This window comes from Leopardus geoffroyi, chromosome A2 (assembly GCF_018350155.1).
Source record: "Leopardus geoffroyi isolate Oge1 chromosome A2, O.geoffroyi_Oge1_pat1.0, whole genome shotgun sequence".
Lineage (NCBI taxonomy): Eukaryota > Metazoa > Chordata > Mammalia > Carnivora > Felidae > Leopardus > Leopardus geoffroyi.
Genome location: NC_059331.1, coordinates 46,341,792 through 46,361,286, shown reverse-complemented (window position 1 = coordinate 46,361,286; position 19,495 = coordinate 46,341,792). Strand labels below are relative to the sequence as shown.

Sequence of the window (19,495 nt, the reverse complement as noted above, 5' to 3'; positions counted from 1 at the left end):
GATGGAATGGGAGAAGATATTTGCAAATGACATATTGGATAAAGGGTTAGTATCCAAAATCTGTAAAGAACTCACCAAACTCCACACCCGAAAAACAAATAATCCAGTGAAGAAATGGAAAAAAGCCATGAATAGAAGCTTTTCCAAAGAAGACATCCAGATAGCCAATAGACACATGAAAAGATGCTCAACATCGCTCATCATCAGGGAAATACAAATCAAAACCACATTGAAAACCACCTCACATCGGTCAGAGTGGCTAAAATTAACAAGTCAGGAAGCAACAGATATGGAGGTGAGGATGTCGAGAAACGGGAACCCTCTTGCACTGCTGGTGGGAATGCAAACTGGTACAGCTGCTCTGGAAAACAGTGTGGAGGGTCCTCAAAAAATTAAAAATAGAATTACCCTATGACCCAGCAATAGCACTCCTGGGAATTTATCCAAAGGATACAAGAGTGCTGATTCATAAGGGCACATGTATCGCAATGTTTATAGCAGCACTATCAACAATAGCCAAATTATGGAAAGAGCCCAAATGTTCATCAACTGATGAATGGATAAAGATGTGGTTTGTATATACAATGGAATACTGCTTGGCAATGAGAAAGAATGAAATCTTGCCATTTGCAACAATGTGGATGGAACTGGAGAGTATTATGCAAAGTGAAATAAGCCAGTCAGAGAAAGACAGATATGTTTTCACTTATATGTAGAATTTGAGAAACTTAACAGAAGACCATGGCAGGAGGGAAGGGGAAAAATAGTTTCAAACAGAGAGGGAGGCAAACCATAAAAGACTTTTAAGTACAGAGAACAAACAGGGTTGATGGTGGGAGGGCAGTGGAGAAGGGAAAATAGGTGATGGGCATTGAGGAAGGCACTTGTTGGGATGAGCACTGGGTGTTGTAATTGAGCGATGAATCATGGGAATCTACTTCCAAAGCCAAGCACATACTGTATACACTGTATGTTAGCCAACTTGACAACAAATTATATTAAAAAATAATAATTAAAATCCCGTGTTTGTTCCATGTTTCTGTCAGAGTCCACCTTCTGTATCCTGGCTTATAAGGCCCTTGCCTATTTCTTTGGTCTCAAATTTTAACTCCTTGTTCTACTTACATTTTCTCAACCAGTCATGCTACTTGGGCCTCCGTACCTTTGGTCACATTATTCTTGTGTCTCCATTGCCTTTTCCCCATACTGTCTGTTTACTCAGCTCAAGTGTCTTCATTTCTCTATCTTTCCTGATCCTGCTTTCTATAGGTTTGGTTATTCTTTTCTTTGGGCTCCCAATTTACTCTATAAGATATTTCTCTTGGTTTCTGAAACTTTTTAGTATACTCGCAGGCAAAACTCTCTTATTAAAGTCATAAAAATTACATATACATGGAAGAGATATAGAAAAGAGGGAGGGAGAGAGAAACATTTTAACAAGTAATTTTGGTACATTTATTTGTATGTCTTTTGATACAGGGCCAAAGTCTGTGTGTGTGTGTGTGTCCTGGGGGTGGTGTGGGGTATACTGATTAGAATCCATGTCATGCTTACTCTCAATTCCAGTTTGGGGTCTTTAAAATGGTGCAGGAATGAAAAGACAGTGAAGAAATCTGAGTTCATGATCTGTGTCCCATTCCCCCCCGCCCCATTTTTTTTATACTTTTCTTAGACCCATTTCAATACAAAATAGTTTTTGGTGACTTGTCTTCTTTTTTTTTTTCCCATGTTTTCCAGAGTGTTGCTCTTAGTTTTTCTGGAGGGAAGAAACTGTTTACATTCATAGTTCATACCATTCCCTTGGTATTAATAGTGTCTTAGTTCATGCTGCTATAACAAAATACTATAGGTTGAGTGTCTTAAACAACAAACATTTATTTTTCACAGTTCTAAAGGCTGGAAGTCTGAGATCAGAGTGCCAGCATGGTCAGTTTCTTGGTGAAGGCCCTCTTCTTGGTTTGCAATGGCTGACTCTTCTCATTGTATCCTTATGTGGGGGAAAGAGAAAGAGCTAGCTTTCCCTTCATCTCCTTATAAAATCGCATCATGAGGGTTCTACTCTCATTACATAATTACCCTCAGCGGCCCTACCTCCAAACACCATCACGTTAGGTCTTCAACAAGTGAACTTTAGAGGGTCACAAACATTCAGTCCGTACCCAATAGGTTTAGAAATAGATAATCAGGCTTATAATGTGTATCCAGGAACAAGTAAGAAAGTAACTTAGTTTTGCACTGAAGTACACGTGTGATACAAAAACCCATTTTTTTTCTTTTTAAAATTTAAATTTAATTTAAAGTTAATGCACAGTGTGATTTTGGTTTCAGGAGTAGAATTCAGTGCTTCATCACTTACATACAACACCCAGTGCTCATGACAACAACTGCCCTCCTTAGTACCCATCACCCATCTAGCCCATCCCCCACCCACTTCCCTCCATCAACCCATGGTTGGTTCTGTATTGTTAAGAGTCTCACGTGATTTGTTTCACTCTCTTCTCCCCCTGCCTTCCCATATGTTCATCTGTTTTGTTTCTTGAATTCCTCATATGGAATTTGTCTTTCTCTGACTCACTTTATTTCATTTAGCATAATACATTCTAGCTACATCCACGTCACTGCAGATGGCAAGATTTCATATTTTTTTAAGTTTATTTATTTTGAGAGCCCAACGCAGGGCTCCATCTCACAAATCAGGAGATCATGACCTGAGCCAAAATCAAGAGTCGGACCCCTAACTGACTGAGCCACCCAGGTGCCCCAAGATTTCTTTTTGATGGCTGAGTTATATAGCATTGTGTGTGTGTACACACACACACACACACACACACCACACATCTTTATCTATTCATCAATGGACATTTGGGCTCTCTCCATGGTTTGGCTATTGTTGATAATGCTGCTATAAACATTGGGGTGCATGTACCCCTTTAAATCTGTATTTTTGTATTCTTTGGGTAAATACCTAACAGTGCAATTGCTGCATCATAGGGTAGTTCTATTTTTAGTTTCTTGAGGAACCTCCATACTGTTCTCCAGAGTGATATACCAGTTTGCATTCCCCAAAAAATTCATTTTTGAGAGCAGGTTTAGAGGGGAAAATAGGAAATCGATTCTATGTAGTAAAATGCCCCAAAGAAATGGAGCATAGAATCTGGAATCAGACACGCCTAAGTTTATAGTTCTACTGGACCAGTTTCTGACCATGGGAAGCAGTAGCTAATATTTATTTATTTGTTTTTATGTGCCAGACACCACTAAAATCTTTCCATGTACTAATTATTTAATTTCCATAATTAGGTATTTGAATCCTTATTAAAATGGCCTACCAAGGATCATTTTAGTTAGATTTAACTAAATGTTCAGACTCACAGGACTCTCATAGGCCACATGTGGCATTAGGTTCACTGAGAATGTTCAGCCTGCCATCAGAGAGGCTTCAGATGTTTTGTGGGAATAGTGCATGTGGTCAGTTACACGGCAGGTCACAAACGTGCCTCAGAGCATTCTTCTTTGTCTTCCCAGAGAATGGCTCAAATGCAAGTAGAAGAGAACCTCATTAATAGAGTGTGGGAGCTTCCTGAAATCGAAGTCTTATACCCCTAAGAGCCATAGGCTTAAAGGTAGCTGCCTAGTAAATACTTCATCAGACATGGTTGTGTACTTTTAAACTTAGGAGATATTCATTTATGTAATGCAATCGGCTATAATATAAATAAGGGATATAAGGAAGGTTTAGGTAAAATGCTATGGAACTTCAACAGAAGGAAAAATTTTTAGCTGGGGAGACCAGGGAAAGCTTCACAGAGAAGAGTCTATTTACCATAGGCTTTGAAGAATGGATAGGATTTAGGAAGATTAAGAGAGGGCATTCCTGGCAAAAGGAATAGCATGAGTAAAGGAATAAAGAGAAAGATGTGTATAGAAAAGAGTAATTTCAGATTGGCTGAAGATAGGTTCATTTCATTTTTCAGGAATTGTAAACAATGAAAAAATTTTGCAAATACCAAAAGAACATGCTATTTTTCCATTTTAAGAAAAGGTTTGAACAATGATTACATGCATAGTGGTCTGTTTACCAATTTGGGGAAAGTACTCATGAAGAGGACAAGATGTCCAAGGAATGTTCCATTCCAGCAAACAAATAATTGCATATACCCAGAAATTAATAAGAATAATAAGAGTGTTATGAAGAAAGAATTATAGGAGCAATGAGAAGACCCACTATCCTGTATTTGCAATTATCATGCTGTTTTTATTTTTTTACTCTTTCGTGGTAGTATCATCTGCCCTTTGGAATGATATTTTGAAGGATCCACTTTGTTTTTTTCCTGAAGCTGTTGGTGACGGTGCTTCCTGAATAAGATTCAGTTCATGTCAGCCCTTCAGTTTAATTTGTTTTTATCTTGCTAACAAAGGATCCAAAAGTATTTTATATACTTTTGTGTGAGATTAAAATAATGAGAGGATGTTTGCAGACTGATATATCCAATCTTCAGAGTGCAAAGCAGTCAGTCTTTCATCTTTTCCACGCCTAAAAACTTACCTTGCTTTCTCTAGCCACCTGCTCTTCACTATCAGAAACCTAGATCTTCAAAATTTATTCTGAAAACTGTTACAGGTAAAAAGAAAAAGATGTATTCCTGGACATTAATGAGTAGCCCAAATTGACTGCTATGAATAGTCTTGGACCTGAATATTACATTGATTATTCAAAAATTTTTTTGGCTTTTTCATTGGCAGAAGAAAAATGAATCTTGGATCACTAATAAAAAATAATTCAGTATACTAAAACTCTAACATTATGTAGGTTGAATGATCTTTGGCTAAATTATGGAGTATGACCATATGATCTTACCATTTTTTTTAATAAAAATAGATTATAATAGACATAGTTTCATCATATATATGTATATATTATTTTTTACTTTTTTGCAATGTTTTAATGAAGTTCTGCATGATTTTGTATTAAGAAGCCACTCTTTCCTCAAAGTCTTACTAGCATTATTTCAATTTAATCTTGGATATACTTTATAGTCAGTGATGAAAGGCCTAAAGTAAGCACAAGTTATATAGTTGTTAGTGTTAATGACAGCATGAATAGAATAATTTGGAAATCTTAACTTTCCCATAATAATTATCACTACCTAATATTAAGTAGGCCTAGTATAAGCACCTGGATCCTCTCATCAAATAAGATTGTGTAAATGAAATCATTTTGAAGAGAACAAAGCACAGCTGTTGATACTTCTGGGGGTTTCTGCCCTACTTATTGACTCTTTACTTTCTGAGAACATGCCCCTCCCCATCATCCCATCCCATCCCATCCCATCCCATCCCATCCCATCCCATCCCATCCCAATCATGGAGTGGGCTTGCTGGTATTACACGACTCTTAAGTCTTAACTCATACTTTTGACTTCTTGATGCATACTTTATTTACACTAGGCCACTAAGATTGTTTTTGTGAGTAACTGAGACCAAACCCAGCTAAAACTATATGTATAATTTGGGAGCAGGAGGTAGCTTTATTTGGTATATTGGTGGAGAGGCAGATAGTTTTCTCAGAGAAAAACAAGGCAGATCAGTGACAAGGAGAGAGGATTTCTTAGTTCTTAACACCTGGATATTTCTGGTTCTGATCGCTTTTTAATTTACACTACATATTTGTATTCTTATAATAAATTCTTCCTTTGGATTTAGGTGAAGTCAGTGTGGTTTCTTTAATTGTAGTCAAAGAATTTAGACCACTGGAGATGACGGCACTATTATTACCATTATCATTATTAGAAGGTTCAGGCTAGAATATCAGCCACTCTGCTCTGTACCGAAGTTAGTTGATATTTATGAATTGGTATTCATTTTACAAGTTGGTAAGTTATGTGTTTTATTTTGAATACTTTGTCTTTTTGATGGGTTTTCACTACAGAATGCCTCCCAAGATGACATGAGTAGAAATTTACATCCAACAATAGTAAGAAACATAAAATTTATACCTGGTGGAAGGGATAATAATGAGTTATACTGTACATAATATGTGCCCAATATTGTAAAATGATAGCAGAATAGAAAGTAAATTGTTCAGAAAATGTGTCTTTTTAGTAGCTGAAATTGTATGTCAAAGTGGATGGCATGTGGATCATTTTGCAGTAAGAAAAAATATGGCTATTGATTAAAATAACTTGAGAGTTGTAGTTTACAAAATTATGATCCTGTGTTATTTGTACTTTTAACAAGACAGTGGCTTATGTTTTTGTGTTTAGACTGCTAGCAAATATATGGTTTCAGAAGAATAAAAAACTTGCTCATGTCCTATATTTTTAGCATTGCATTGTAGTTTAATGAAATCCATACCTTGTTGATATTGACAACAAAACGCATTGAGGAATAATCACAATCAGAATATTGTTAGCATAAGTACAGAATATTGTTAGCATAAGTAACATAGGTAAAAGAGGTGAAAGGAGAGAATTATGTACTTATTTAACCTGAAACATCACCAGCAGGGAATTTATTTCACTCATTAAAGACCTATGATCAGATTTATTACCAGGTGTATTCAAGTACTATGACCAAGGCTATGAGAATAGATTGGCTGTGTTTGCAACTTGTTTGCAAAAGCCATTCAAGGAGTTAGGTTCACACATTTTCATTTTGACTCGAGAATGTAGCTTTGCATATTACCTAGAAAGATGCCATGCATAAGCGAAGGTCATGATTTTTAAAAAGTACTACATCTCCTTTCTCCTCATTTATAATAAGGCACATAGGCCAGCCTCTTCTACTCATAATTTTGAAAGCAAAGATGTGTATCCTTTGAAGTTTAGTGCCACAAATGTCGTGTTGCAGAGAAATCTTCCTGGAACATTTAAGCCCATGTCTACAAGGATCTATGAGATAATTTCACCAGATACCCTCAAGTATCATCTGACACCAGGATTTTTCTTAGGAGTTTTATTAAATTTCAATGTTTTATAATTCCTGCAACTTTCTATACCTCTGTCAGTATGTTCACTCTAGTAGCTTACCAGCTCCAATTCTGGTTATTTGGAAGGATAAAGGAAATTAAATCAAAGAAACAAAAAGACTGATGCAAAGAATTCTACTCAAATACCCAAACGAACATGGTTAAAGTATTTCTGGAAAAATGCTGATAATTTATGTTTATTTTTAGATATTCCAACCAGGAAAAAATGTTGTGAAATTAATTCTATAGGGGAAAAAGCTCTTTTCTTTTTCATCATCTCAGTAAATGTTAATGTGTTAAAATCAATGTCATTGCTGTGAATAGGTAGATTTTTAGGTATGAATTGTACATTGTGGATACTCTTTTTCTGCAAAAAGACCTTCTCCAGTATCTGACTGCAAGGCTTGAAATCCCCATCAGTAAAACTCCCATTTGTGGTAAGCACTTTGGTCCTCTTTTAGAACTCCAATATTCCTGGAAGTGAAAGAAGTGATAAACACATATATGTTTTATCATACTGCTTTCTTTCCTGATATGGAAATATCTTGGGCATCCTGAGAACTTAGTGAAATTGACGAGGAGAAGGAAAAAATGCGAGGCAGATTAAATGGACATTTATTGAGCACTTACATTCTCTAGCAATGTCCAAATATTTCTATGATGATGAAAATGTTCTGTATTTATGCTGTTCAGTATAGTAGACACCAGCTGCATGTGACTATTGATTACTTGGAATATGGCTAGTGTGAATGAAGAACTGAATTTTAAGTTTTATTTAATTGTAATTACTTTAGGGGCACCCGGATGGCTCAGTTGGTTAAGCATCCGATTTCGGCTCAGGTCATGATCTCACGGTTGGTGGATTTGAGTCCTGCATCCGGCCCTGTGCTGACAGCTCAGAGCCTGGACTCTGCTTTGGATTTTGTCTCCCTCTCTCTCTACCTCTCCCCCACCCATGCTCTGTTTGTCTGTCTCTCTCAAGAATAAATAAACATCGGGGCGCCTGGGTGGCGCAGTCGGTTAAGCGTCCGACTTCAGCCAGGTCACGATCTCGCGGTCCGTGAGTTCGAGCCTCGCGTCAGGCTCTGGGCTGATGGCTCAGAGCCTGGAGCCTGTTTCCGATTCTGTGTCTCCCTCTCTCTCTGCCCCTCCCCCGTTCATGCTCTGTCTCTCTCTGTCCCAAAAATAAATAAACGTTGAAAAAAAAATTAAAAAAAAAAAAGAATAAATAAACATCAAAAAATGTAATTGTAATTAATTTAGATTTGATTTAAATAGTCACATAGAGTTAATGACTACTGTATTGGATGCTACATTTCTACACACTATGCTAAACATTATACATTTTTATTTAATCTTCACAACCACTTCATGAAGTAGGCAATATTTGCTGTCTTGGATAAAATCTGGGAACCGAAGTTCAGATAAATAGTTTGTTTTTGTTTTTTGTCTCTCCTATATGTATGAGTGGTACAGTGGGATTTGGGCCCAGGTCTGAAGCTGCCTCTCTGAAGACAAAGCTTCTCACAAGTTGTGTTGCCAAGTCTTAGCCATGTTCAGAGGCTACCTTTCCACCAGCTGCTGTGGAGGAAGTTAAGGCTTAGAAATCATGAAATTAAAAAATATATACAGTATTACATCTTATTTGAAAGTAAAATTTACCCTTGAACAGCATAGGTATGAATTGCATGGGTCTGCTTATACATGGATATTTTAAAGTACAGTACTGTAAATGTATTTTTATTATTTTTTCAATAGCCTTTTCTTTTCTCCAGCTTATTGTAGGAATACAGTATAAAACACATATAACATACAAAATATGTGTTAATAGAATGTTTATGTTATCAGTAAGGCTTCCAGTCAACAGTAGGCTATTAGTAGTTAAGTATTGGAGTCAAAATTTATATGTGTATTTTCAACTGTGTGAGGGGTCAGTGCCTCTAACCCTCACATTGTTTAATTGTATAGTAATTTCTGTAGTGAAGGGCACCATGTAATTTGAGAGATTCTTTTTTTAAGGTCTGAAAAAAGTTTTATTTTGAGGGCTGTTGCCCTTGGGCTTTGATTAAATAATCAGATTAATTAGTCTGCCTCAAAAGAAACCTTTATCTTACTTCTGGGTATCCTACTCTTGAAGCCTGACTACTGAGAATGGTCAGTTAGGCCACTGAGGTCTCCGCCTTGTGACAGTCAGCTGTTATTATATAAATTTACTAGTCTTCAGTAATCTGAGCTAGGGGACTGAATAAGAGAAATCTATTGCATATATGATTTCATCTCTCTTGGTAGTAATAAAAATGCAGAGAAAATCACCAATTTATGAATGGCTGTCAAAGTGATTTCTTGTCTTTTTAGACATTTTTACTAAGTTAATTATTTTCTTGTCTTTTTAGACATTTTTAATAAGTTAATGGGAACAACAAATTGCTCTGTTTCTGTGCCACCTAGGACAGACCAAATAGGTGGCTCTTTGAACTCAGAAACCATTCAGCTTCAAAATGGAAGGCCAAAGATTATTTTTATGGGAAGTAAAACTTTTTTTTGCAATAGTAAGAGGGGTTCTTCAGTGTTATACTGATCCTAACTCTTCCACTCTCAGTTATATGTTATAATTATACTGTGGTTAATGAATGGTCATTTCTTGCAGTTCTGGATTCCCCTCTTTAATCCTGATTCTAGCTTTAATACCCTCAGTTGGACAGTCTCACCTTCCATTTAGTTCCCTTGTAATTTTAATTTGCAGTATTTTTTTAGTCAAATAGCTTAACATATATTTGCTTTAGTAAAGTTTCAGCTCTGGAAGATTATATTTCATGTTTTAGAATTTATCTGTGAGCTCAGTTTAGAAGAACATTGAATATAATTTGCTTTTTTACAGAGCCTGGAAATTATAGAGTTGAGGACACAGGAACAGTGTCTCACTGAAGATGAAATATGTGAGTTTTCTCATCATTTTTTAGCAAACTAATTACAATTCCCCCCTACGTGTTTTTTGTTTGTTTATGTGTTTGTTTGTTTTTACTTGGTAAATTAAACAGGAGGTTCAGTTTGTGTTTTCCAGACCCCAGATTTTGTAGGTGTTTGTTGCTACAAGTTTTGTCTTACTGAAGTCTGGCAGTATCTCCTGAGGTGAGACAACCAATTTTACTTTTGCTCTGGCACTGAGTCCAGCCATCTGCTTTAGGTCTGACTTTCAAACACAAAGGGAAAACACAAGTATAGCCAACTTGGTGGTGACAGCTGGTGGGAGAAAAGAATCGTTGTGTTTGACAGTGTCCTTTGGAAACAGTCTGGGAGTTGAGTCAAACACAATATATTATCTTAAATATAGATGCCTGCAGGTTAGTTGGAGTTTTAATTTCTGATTCACCCACCTTATTTCCACTTCTTGGAGGAAACCCTTTCCTGTCACACATTGTCATCCACATGTTCTTGGACAAGGGCACTATGTAGACCAACAATGATGTACATATTCCACTAAACAGAGTGCCTTGCACTACCTTGTGGACCTGCTCTTTGTTTCAACCTATGTGTAGTTTTAAACTAGAAATGATCATGGACAGAATTTATATGTTCTAGGGCAAATGGTCATCTTAGAGGTAGTATTATAATACTTTAATTTTTCACCATTAAAAAATTCCGTAGTAGTTAATAATATCTAAGCAAGGGAAAATTTATTTTAGGCGAATAAATTTATATTTGAATAGTTAGAATTTTATTTCAAACCATCTGGAGTAAATAATATTCTATGTACAACTAATTGGTTGTTCCAATTTTTTGGTTTTATTTTTCAGTAAGCAAGTAAAGCTATGGCAGATCTTTGGACGTAGTTAACTACCAGAAGCTGCCTTATATCTAAAGAAACACGATATTACGATTGGGATGAGATAGGTGTAGAGATAAGAGAGTGACATCAACTTTAAAAGACAGGGTCATTTCTTGCTTCCTCTTTTGGAGAGTGTCTGGAATTAATGGTAATTTGGTTTTCAGCTTTGTAGTTGCAAACTTAATTTTGTCTTTCCCCAAAAGTCAATATAAAGAACCCATTTTCTGCCAAAAGCCAAACAGGAGCATGGGATCAATGAAAGAGGTGGTTAAAAACCTACTTCATTTTCTTCCCTTGGAGAGACTTAAAATGCTTCTTCACTAAACATGAAACCAAGTTATCTATTATTCACCACAAAGCTTTTTTGGAACAGAGTACAGCATAAATTATTTATTTTGCATTATGAAATAAAGTTAAAAGAGAAATGAGGAAGGAAGGCGCTTTAGAGTAAATGAGAATCGGAGAGATACTGAAGGAGATAAGGATATTCTCTCTCTCTCTCTCTCTCTCTCTCTCTCTCTCTCTCTTTCTCTCAGAGATTGATTTAGAGGAAGAGGGAAAGAAAGAAAATGTCTGGGTTATTTCTAAGTATGAGCTTATTGCCCTGGTAATGGTTTGTCCTATTGTTAACCTGAGACTATTATCACTGTTAACTAAAGTCTTTTAAAATTTCCCATTGGAATTCTTGATTTTATTTGTCATTCAACAATTGAGTATATATTGAGGATTTACTCTTGCCAGGAACTGTGATGGAGTATGGGGAATAATTATAATATTTGGTGAGCAAATACCATATACCAGATGCTAGACAAAGCCTTTTATGTAGGTTTTGTTTAATCTTTACAACAATCTTGTGAGGTAGAAGTTACTGCTACTTTTCACTATGTATTACATGGAGAGAAAATGAGATGTGGAGAAGTTAAAGATAAATAATTTTTTTTAAAGGGTCATGATTTGTGATGTTTTGTGATTTCTGTTGTATAAATATACATCCAAGCTGGGATGATTTTAAGCTTTCAACAGTTTAGTAACTGGCTTGCAAAATTTCTGTGTATTAAACTGTTCATGAGAGCAGGTGTGAGCTGGCTTCAGTACCCCACTGAAAGGGATTGTCTACTTGTTCTAAAAATATTTAAAGTCCAATAGGGAAGATAAAACTATGTAATACAACTAGAAAATAAGAGGAACCAGATAAGTGGAATGGAAATTTAGAGCAGAGATACATGTTCACTTAGCTATTTTCTTGTAATTTTAATTTGCAGTTATAGAAGGCTGTATTAGGGGACTTTTAAACTGTGCTTTGAGGAATGGGTAAGATTTGATGATGTGGAATCAGGGACAGCACAGCTGCGGGGATTTGGAAAAGCATGAGCAAACCCTGTTCAGTATTCAGTGTTCACAAGCTTCCCATTAAAATGTGCTTTTGGCTCCGAAGTAGCAATACCCTAATAGTCCACAAGGTGGTGGGATAACTCTATCCTTTGCTCATTTTAAATGCAAATGACAAATTACCCATTTTACATAACTGGACAAAAAGTTTTTCTGTGTTGAAAATAAGGAAAGAGTTAAAAAATTCTTGTGGGAATCATGATGAGGAATTTCAGAGAAATGCTTTCTTTTGCTGTGTAGTTAACATATAGTGTGATACTGTTTTCAGGAGTAGAATTTAGTGCTTCATCACTTAACATATAATATCCAGTGCTCATCACAACAAGTGCTGTCTTTAATACCTAATCCCCACCCTTCCCTCCATCAGCCCTCAGTTTTTTCTCTATCTTTAAGAGCATTTTATGATTTGCTTCTTTCTCTCTTTGTTTTTCCTTCCATATGTTTTTCTGTTTCTTAAATTCCACATATGAATGAAATCATATGGTATTTGTCTTTCTCTGATTGACTTACTTTGCTTAGTATAATACACTCTAGTGCTGTCCATGTTGTTGCAAATGGCAAGATTTCATTCTTTTTAATGGCTGAGTAATACTCCATTGGAGATATATACCACATCTTCTTTATCCATTCATCAGTTGATAGACATTTGGACTCTTTCCATACCTTGGCTATTGTTAATGATGCTGCTATAAATATCAGGGTGCATGTGTCCTTTCAACTCTGCATTTTTGTATCCTTTGTGTAAATACCTAGTAGTGCCATTGCTGGGTCATAAGATAGGTCTATTTTTAACTTCTAAGAACCCTCCATACTGTTTTCCACAGTGATGTACCAGTTTGTATTCCCACCAACTGTGCAAGAGGGTTCCCCTTTCCCTGCATTCTTGCCAAATCTGTTGTTTTCTCTGATGTTAATTTTAGCCATTCTGACAGGTGTGAGGTGGTATCTCATTGTGGTTTTGATTTGTATGTCCCTGATGATGAGTGATGTTGAACATCTTTTCATCTGTCAGTTGGCCATATGGATGTCTTCTTTGGAAAAGTGTCTATTCGTGTCTTCTGCTCATTTCTAACAATCTAAGAGAATTTCATGTTGAAGATATAACTTGAGTAGGTATGGAATAAATTTGACAAAGATATAAAGTACTGTCCAGAGGTATTAACCTTGGGAATGCATTTTGTCTGAGGTTAAGAATTGCTGACATCTAAGTTTCACTGTGATTAAAAACCCCAGTCTAACATAATTTAAATTCAGCCACCAGATTTGAATGGCTAAAGTGTGCCAGTCATTATGCCACGTGGTTTTACCTGTTATGTTTTGTATCTGAATCTCATTGTGTCTAGATTTGCTAATAGTTGCAAAAATGCAACTTAACCAATTACAGTATAAGTTTTAAAATGTGTGTTTTTTTTTAATCAAGAACACAGTTTATTTGATGCTAGAGTGACCTGTAACTTGTAGCATTTTTTATTTGGTTATTTAATACACATTTATTGAGTACCTGCTGTGTGTCATCTATTGTGCTAGGTGCTATTTTAAATGGTCATTTAGTTCACTGAATGCTCCAGCTGGAAACTTTACAACTAGACATTTTATCCCACATGGATGATAGCTCCAAAGGAGATGGGTTTAAATTAAGAAAGATGGTAGGTCCATTCTACAGTAGCAGAAACATTAGTGGATTGGGTGATGGAGGGCTAATGTGAAGGGTGGTGCTTCTGCAGAAATGTTCCAGAACAGAAGTGGTGTAATTAAAACACAGACTTGCTTGAAAGCAAGGAATTATGGCCTGTGTCAGGTTCCTTTCAGTCTTATTGCAAGTTTCTAAATGTTGGAACAGTAATGTGAGAACATGCCCCCAACACACAATCTGTGAATGACCAGTGTCTCACAGAGCATTTCCGCAGCCTTTATAAGATAGGCCTGAAGATTTAACTAGGAAGGAAATGTGGGACATGGGAACTGGAAAGTGATTTTTAAGCACTAAGAGGGGAAGGGGATGTGTAGATTCCTGCCCCCATTCCCAAGCGACCCTGTCTCAGCCTTCAGCTATTCTGTCACCTTCACTTGGAGTTTCTCAGGATTCCTTTCTGTCATTAGCCCTCTCCCTATCTCTACCCTCAACCCTCCAGTTGTTTTTAATCTAGTTCAGTTCTGGTTTGATGGAGATAAGGTGAAAATAGCCCTCACTCTAATTGTAATGCCATTACATCCCACCAGGAGAAAATTATGCTATGTACTGTAGCAGAAAAAGCTGGATAGCAATGAAGAGTGAGATAGAGTTGATAGAACAGTAACACTCTGTGGGCCTGTGATTCTTCTTGATTGTCATAGATAAACAATAAATAAGAAAGGAGCAAAATAAAGGGAAGTTTGCAGTTTTGAAACCTTTGGTAGGTGGAAATTAAATTTTATTTAGAGATAGAGGGCTGCATAGCTTGTAGTTTCTGAGTGAGGTGTTTATATTGTAATCCTAAACTAGGTTAGAGGGGCTAACTAAATGTTAACCCTACAAGAACAGTTAACTGTTTGGGGATGGAGACCAATCATAGTAATTCTCTCAGACTCCTTCCACATAGTCAAAAGCTTTAGAATATTTATTTTTTAAGTGGAAATTGTGCAAAACAACAATTTCTGCTTTTTTATTCTTTGCCTAAAGCTGATGATATTTTTGTGCTTTGCCAAGAGGGAAATTCTGTCCATGCATACATAGTGTTTCTACTTGTCAGTACTATTTGTGTGCTGCTCACACATATTCACTGAGATTGGGGATCTGGAATTATGCATCAATAATGAAGCAATTAAGAACTTGGTTTATATCATTGTATATTCCTCACCTTCCCTAGGTGTTTTCTGGTGCAGTAGTTCTAAATGGTCATAGGCCTGTATCGAAGATAGTAGGTTCCTGAACTCTCCAGGGTCATTATTTTACTTTTACATGGAATCATCTTTAAATTTTTCATACCACTGTTGAATTGGGAAAGGGATCTCAGAAGATGAGGAGAAAAGAAAGCATGTGTATCAGAGCAAGCAGCATGAATTTTCCAAATCCATGAGCTGTCAAAAATATTCTCAAACATCCTGTTTCCCTGTGCTGGAAGATTTGCTAATTTACTTTAGACTTTGCTTAGTTGTTAATAATGGAATTTTCTAACCACAGACAATTGGCTAATGCAGAACTAACCATGGTGACAAAGAAAAGCACTTCAAGCTTTAAATCCATTGTTTCCAAAATGCACTGAAGTGCCTTGGGGCACTGAAGGCAACTCACAGAGGTACTGCAGGATATTTTAAATGTTCAAGGGAAACACAGTGATACACAAAGTACTACTCTGGGATGGTTCATAGTTTCAACGTTAGATTATCCTTATCCTACATTCCTTTTGATTAGGTAATATCTTCAGGAACCTGGGTTTTTGGTGACTACTCTTTTATAAAGCAGGTACTGTTGCCAATCATTGTGTGACAGGAAATGAGAGTGACAGTTTTCTAAATGATTCTAAGGCTTGAGAAGTTGTGCAGTGATCAGTAGACACATGCATCCCATTAGTAAGTAAATGTGGTTAAAATTAAAATATTCTTTTTTTCAATTTGTGTTAATTGTCCTTCTAAATAGCAATTGAGTGGTTGGGATATAAAGAGTTATTAAGTTGTTTGTACCTAACAGAACTCTTATGTATTTCTTCTGGACTACAGATGTCATGAAAAAATTAAGTCATGACATTAAAGGTAACATTAAAGGTTACCATGAACCAAAAAGTTTAGCTACCAGTAGTTTTAGTTTAGTTTAGTTTGGTTTGTTTTTGAAAGAGAGAGAGAGAGCACACTTGCGTGTGCACAGGCTCATGGAGGAGGGACATAGAAAGAGAGAGAGAGAATCCCAAGCAGGCTCCATGCTGTCAGTGCAGAGCCCAACATGGGGCTTGATCTTACCTACCATGAGATCATGATGGAATCAAGAGTTGGATGCTTAACTGACTAATTCACCATGTGCCCCTAGCAACCAATAGTTTAAATTCTTCTTAAAAACTTGTTTGGGTGGCCTTTTTTTTCTTTTGAAAAGCTCTTGTATTTTTTCCCCATTATTTTATCTAAATGTACAAATGTAATCATCTACCTATTTTAAAATGTATTTTATTCTATTTCTGCTAGCTTTCCTCTTCCTTCTTCTTCTACCTTTTCATTTCCTTCCCAGGTAGCTCATTAGCAACCTAATAAATATCTTTTTATATTTGTCAAGGATATGCTTTTATAAGACATGTATGCATATTAACTTATTTAAACATTCAAGGATGGGAGGGCTCACTTTTATGAAAGTTTTATGAAAACGAGGGCATGATAGTTACAAAAGGCAGATGACATCCGAGTATTACTATGAAATAATTTTAACTTTCCATACTCCTGTAATGGTCTCAGAGGTCCCAGGGGCCCCTGGGCCACACTTTGAGAACATTTGCAGTAGATAAGTTTTTACAATAAGTGAAAATCTAAATTTGGATTGTAGTGATATACAATAGCAGTGTTCTTTTTTTTTTTCAAGTTATGTGTAAATATTTCACGTATAAAAATGCTTGATGATTTTTATTGTGCATACTGTTATAAATGCATGTTAAGTATTATGTGACGAGAGATCTTAATATTTTTTATTTGCTTTATTGATACTGATTAAATATCTTTTGACCTTATAATTATTTTAAATGCTTTAGTGTGTGAAATTTATATGCAGTATCCCTTAATTAATTGCATTTTCTCTTTTGGAACTTGAGTGTTGTGCTGATGAAAGTGAATTTTAAGCAATAACACTTTTGAGCATCATTTTTATTCAAAATTTTGTTAAGAAAATAAGCCCGTCATATTCAAAATTTTGTTAAGAAAATAAGCCAGTCATATTTTTGTTCAAATAATTCATTTTTCATTCCAGAAGTAAAATTTTTTTCTTTGCATGGATTCATATTCAGCATCAAAAGATATCCTAGACTATTATCACTTTGTACAGTATTAGAAGATGTTCTTTATTAGTATGGTTTCTGCTTTGTTTTCCTACAGATTCAGAAAATTAATATTTATAATATTCATAAGGAACATTGTGAAACTATTCTAACTTTATAGTCTTTTAATTCTGAGTATTTAATATTTTATTATAAAGTTTTGCATGTATAAATACCAAGAAACTATGCACTTACTATTTTAAAAATGTGAAGTCCTGACAATAAAACCAAAGAAAAAAAAACTAAACCACTTAAAAATAGAAGTAACTATGTAATTTGGGAATATAATACACTATTTTATTTTATTTTATTTTTTACTTTTTTTTTATGCTTATTTTATTTTTGAGAGACAGACAGGGAGTGTGAGAGGGGGAGGGGCAGAGAGAGAGACACACGCACACACACACAGAATCTGAAGTAGGCTCCACGCTCTAAGCTGTCAGCACGGACAGCTTGAACCCATGGGCTTGAACCCATGAACTGTGAGATCATGACCTGAGTTGAAGTCAGATTCTTAACCGACTGATTCACCCAGGTGCCCTGTGCAGTATACTCTTGCTGCGTACTGTGATGTGGGCCACACAGGTGGTTATTGCTTATATTTCTTATCTCTCATATGGGAGGACCATTTAGGATTTATTTTCATGATATACCCTGACAATTACCTTGAATTAATGAATTTAAATTATTATGTATTACTTTTTAATTATTTATATATTTATTTTATTTTAGAGAGAGAGAGTGTGTGTGTGTAAGCAGGGGAGAAGGGCAGAAGGAGAGAGAATTTTAAGCAGGCAGCATGCTCAGTGCAAAGCCCAATGTGGGGCTTGATCATGACCCTGGGATCATGACCTGAGCCTAATTCAAGAGTTGGGTGCTCAACTGACTGAGCCATCCAGGCACCCTTAATGAATTTAAGGTGTAATTGATACTTTTAGTAAATGTTTCTGCTTAGTATATTACTATTATAGTATTTACTGATTAGTACAGAAGTATTTCAACATTTTACCAGTTCTGGTAAATATCTGATGAATATATAAATTCTAACCTTTTGCATTCATGGAAGTATTCATTCCTCAAATACCTACTGATCATTTTCCAAACATGAGGTACTCTCACTTACCAAATATGAGGTACAAACACGTGTATGACCCGGAATGTGTCCTCAGAGAGCTTATAATCTATGACATATCTGAACAAGAAAATAGAATATATGGACGAAAATGCTAAGTACTAGAAAAGAAGTTTTAGTAACAAAAATTACATTCATGGAGAGATACTAGTTTTGTTTGGGAAATTTTATTGTCAAAGATTGAAATTAACTGTATATATTTTCCTTATTACAATAATATATTCTAATTGTGAAAAATTCATACTCTAGGAAGTCAAAAAGAAGAAAAAAATGCTTGTAATTTTAAATTTCACATAACAATTATTATCATTAATATTTTGGTGTTTGCTTTAACCACTTCATTATTTTAAGTAGACTCTTGAAAAGTGCTTTGTAAGGATGCTCATTCCAGTATAGTTCTAGGAATAATGCAAATGTTACCTACCACCCTTGGTATTGGTGATTTTGGAAGAGGAAATGCTGTTAGGACAAGTTACTTTAATCATACATAGTTTTATGGACAGTAGTGATTTGGCCATGATTATGGGTTTAACTTCATAGTTGTGCCCAAGACATCTGAAAGAGAATGCAGCTTTCTCACTTGCTGGCTTAGGAACAGGAAAATTTCATTCATAGAGTTCTAAGAATATGATAGGTTCTACTCAGAAACAAAAGTGAACCTTCTCTTCAGAGAAGAGAAGGACTATCAGTTGATTCTTAGAGACATTATGCATGAGAGGTGAAATCTTAGCACATCTACTAAGCCCACATAAAAGTTAGCAGTTAATCTTTGTATTTGAATTGGCATTCGCTTTATTAAGATTTTCTATTCATAGGAAAATATATTAAAAAATTCCCTTTCCTTCAATTTTTTTCACTTAAAAGCATCATGTCACAGATAGTCTAAGATATCAACTGAGGGGCACCTGAGTGGCTCAGTCAGTTGAGCGTCGATTTCAGCTCAGGTCATGATCTCACAGTTTGTGGATTTGAGCCCTGCGTCAGGCTCTGTGCTGACAGCTCAGAGCCTGGAGCCTGCTTTGGATTCTGTGTCTCCCTCTCTCTCTGTTCCTCCCCTGCTTACGTTCTGTCTGTCTGTCTCTCTCTCAAAAATAAATAAACATTAAAAAAAATCAACTGATTCCATGCTTCTTTATATTTTGTGTTGGAATCTATTTTTTTCCCCTGGTAGATTTCTCTCCCTTTCCTGTTTT

General features: G+C 35.8%; 1 long non-coding RNA gene across 1 annotated transcript in view; it reads left to right on the top strand.

Annotated features, from left to right (window-relative positions):
* Positions 1–19,495, top strand: part of LOC123605912 — a 57,164-nt gene that overhangs the window by 1,808 nt on the left and 35,861 nt on the right. The window contains exon 2 of the long non-coding RNA XR_006715991.1: positions 9,846–9,903. This is a non-coding gene — a long non-coding RNA (uncharacterized LOC123605912). The remainder of the gene's footprint in view (positions 1–9,845; positions 9,904–19,495) is intronic.